A 4,138-nucleotide genomic window follows, 5' to 3' on the forward strand; every position below is an offset into this window, starting at 1 on the left:
AAGACACTACGAGACCACTGTAAAACCAACCGTGTACAGGCGGACCACTAGACGTCGAACTCCAATCTCATATCATGCGTCTGTCGGAAAGATGTCCTAAGGCTACTTGAATTCCCACTTATAAACTCCCGAAACTTTCTGGTTATGCAATCTGGTGTTGGGGATACAGGGGACACAAAATATATCACCCAAACTAGCAATCCCTAGATCCAGCTGTATCCATCCGTCAACACATAACCAAGAAACCTTCGGAAATCGTTTACCTCAACCTTCGAAAAACATCCGTTATACAAGTTATGGCAATACTCCTGAACTCCTGCCCCAGTACTGGGTGGCGTCGAGGTGATCTCACCAACAACTGCATAAAAGAGATTTTGATGTCGGCGAAACTCAGGTATTCCAGAACTGCAACGATAAAATTGTGACGACAACACCTCGGAGCTCAACTCCCTGGGACACTGCCACAACCCCTAAATGACAGGAGGCACCAAGAACAATGTTCTCGTCACAAAACCATTGGAACGATTCCAAGATACCCGCGTGATCCTAAATTTTTTTTAGTGAAATTTGAGGAGAGAATAGTCAAAACTTCTACGTCAGGAGACCTCACCAGAGCGACGAAGGGACTGAGGAGTAAAAAGAATCCTACTCTCCGATATATATAATCCTAAGACTCAAAACATTTTTGTTCTTGACTCAACAACGCCAGCGATTCGATCAAGCAGGGGGCTCCTAAGTCGGGGATGGCTCTGATTACCAACTTGTAACGCCCACGATGCGGCTATATCTCCCACGTGTCGAGGCACGACTTAGAGGCATAACCGCATAGTGGTTTTGTCGCAAGAAGGGTCATCTTCACACAATCCCATGTAATGAACAAGAATGGGATAAAGAGTTGGCTTACAATCGCCACTTCACACAATACATAAATATATCTCATACATCATCCAAAATACAAACATATAGACCGATTACGGTCAAAATCCAGATGAAAATAAGATAACCCCAAATGCTAGATCCCCGATCGTCCCAACTGGGCTCCACTACTGATCATCAGGAAAAGACACATAGTAACGACCACGTTCCTCGTCGAACTCCCACTTGAGATCGACGCCATCATCTGCACTGGCATCGTCGGCACCTGCAACTGTTTTGGTAGAATCTGTGAGTCACGAGGACTCAGCAATCTCACACCCGCGAGATCAAGACTATTTAAGCTTATAGGAAAGGAAGGTGTAATAAGGTGGAGCTGCAGCGGCAATAAGCATATATGGTGGCTAACATACGCAAGAGAGAGCGAGAAGAGAAACAACGGAGCGGTCGTCATCTAGCAATGACCAAGAAGTGATCCTGAACTCCTACTTACGTCAAACATAACTCAGACCGTGTTCACTTCCCGGGCTCCGTCGAGAAGAGACCATCACGGCTACACACGCAGTTGATGTATTTTAATTGGGTCAAGTGACAAGTTCTCTACAACCGGACATTAACAAATTCCCATCTGCCTCATAACCGCGGGCACGGCTTTCGAAAGATAATACCCTGCAGGGGTGTCCCAACTTAGCCCATCATAAGCTCTCACGGTCAAGGAAGGATAAACCTTCTCCCGGAAAGACCCGATCAGTCTCGGAATCTCGGTTTACAAGACATTTCGACAATGGTAAAACAAGACCAGCAAAGCCGCCCGAATGTGCCGACAAATCCCGATAGGAGCTACACATATCTCGTTCTTAGGGCACACCGGATAAGTGAAGCGTACAGGTACCAACATAACCCAAGTTGCCAAGGGACGGTCCCGCACGGTGCTCTAGTTTGGACCAGCACTCAGAGGAACACTGGCCCGGGGGTTAAAATAAGATGACCCTCGGGCTCACGAAAACCCGGGGGAAAAAGGCTTAGGCGGCAAATGGTAAAACCAAAGTTGGGCCTTGCTGGAGGAGTTTTATTCAAGGCGAACTTTTAAGGGGGTCCCATAAATCACCCGACCGCGTAAGGAACGCAAACTCAAGGAACATAATCCCGGTATAACAGTAACTAGGGCGGCAAGAGTGGAACAAAACCCCAGGCATAAGGCCAAGCCTTCCACCCTTTACCAAAATGTATAGATTCATTAATTAAATAAGAGATATTGTGATATCCCAACATATCCATGTTCCGACATGGAACAAACTTCAACTTCACCTGCAACTAGCAACGCTATAAGAGGGGCTGAGCAAAAGCGGTAACATAGCCAAACAATGGTTTGCTAGGAAAGGATGGTTAGAGGCTGACATGGCAAAATGGGAGACATGATATAGCAAGTGATAGGTAGCGTAGCATGGCAATAGAGCGAACAACTAGCAAAGCAAAGATAGAAGTGATTTCGAGGGGTGGTCATCTTGCCTGCAAGGTTCTCAGAGTTGTCGAAAGCTTGATCCTCGTAAACGTACTCAACAGGTTCCTCGTTCACGAACTTGTCTTTCGGCTCTACCCAAGACAAGAACACAAACAAACGGAACCACAATCAACCACGAGAAAAGCACAAGCAACATGATGCAAAACATGTATGATATGCGAGATATGATATGCGTGCTCCGGAAGGAAAATGATGAACATGGCAGTAATTTGGCAAACCAAGCATGCCACTGGAAAGATGAGATGATTTCGGTCGAAATCGATATAAAGATCACCGGAAACGGATGCACGGTTTGCAAATGGCAAGCAAAACAAGAATGACGCGAATCTGCGATTAACAACATGATAGCACTTAAAATGCAACAAGTAACAAAGCTAATGCACTCCAACATAGCAACAAAGCATATGAAAGTAATCTACAGGAGATTCTTGACAAAAGATGAACACTGAGCTACGGCTAGTTCACAACATATCAAGCTCAAACAAGCATGGCAAAAGTGCAAAAGATAACAGGTTCATAGACTTAGTGAAAAACTGGACATGGCAGAAAACAGCATCAGGTAGCAAAGTTCAGAGCACGAAAACAACATGCTACAGGAACTTAACATGGTAAAACAAGGCATGGCAGTGTTCTACTAAATGCATATGACAAAAGTCCCTTAATGACCATAAGCCAAAAAGGACTAGAAGATATGATGGCAAGCATGTAAACATAGCAAGTTTCGTTATCAGGTTTCAGACTTAGCAGAAAACAGAGCATGACAGAAATAATAATATGTAGGCCTCTTTGTGAGCTTGATGCACACACTACAGAGCAATGCACTATAAACCAATCACACCTACAGAAATATGTCATGTTTATGAAGCTATCCATGGCAAGAACAAAAGCATAGCATGTATGTATCAACTACAATAAGCTTGGCAAAAATGAATATCATGTTAAGAATCTGCCAGAAATATTTTATAGCAAAAGTAGAGCAAGATTAATTCATGCTATGGTACTCGATAATTGCAGAAAAGGACAGGAATGGATTAATTACAACTATAGCTACAAAACATCCTTACTGAACATCTCCAAAATATGCATGAATCTCTCTGTAGCATCAAGTTTACATGGCAACAAAATAACATCAGATGAGGACTTGGAGAAATCAGTAAGTCCCTGAAATCAGAAACATTACGGGGCCTACTTTGCATGATTGTGCTAGTCACCACAGAGATCACAAACATACATGGACTACACCACTGGAAAGATGGCATGGCATACTTCAAAACACATGTAGAGCTCATGCTCATAAGATGCACATATTCAATGATACAAAAATGACAAATCTCCAAGTTCTGATAAGAACCAGCAGATAACAGCAACTAGCCCTCTTCCAACAGAGATTTGGGCATCAAGATTACCTCTAATGAGCATGGTGCCATTGAACAAAATGTAGAGCATCACCAGGCGAACAAGTTTACATATTACACGCGCGAATCGGAGCTACATGCAAGGAGTTATGGAGCTGTGAACAGAGGCATATGCTGTAGGAAAATCAGGACTTACAGAAAATTAGAGGGGGCTCGGGGGAAAAGTCAACCGTACGGGCTCCGGATTTGGATCGCGCCTGGCGAGCTCGTGCTCGCCCTCGTCGGCGGCGATGGAGGGAAGGCGAGGCGGCGGCCAGAGGAGAGGAGGAGGGAGGCCGGAGGGGCGCGGTCGGCGGAGAGGAGGCCGGTCGCCGGCGGGCGGTGGCGC

The sequence above is a fragment of the Triticum aestivum genome, chromosome 1D, assembly GCF_018294505.1.
Source record: "Triticum aestivum cultivar Chinese Spring chromosome 1D, IWGSC CS RefSeq v2.1, whole genome shotgun sequence".
In the NCBI taxonomy this organism is placed as follows: Eukaryota; Viridiplantae; Streptophyta; class Magnoliopsida; order Poales; family Poaceae; genus Triticum; species Triticum aestivum.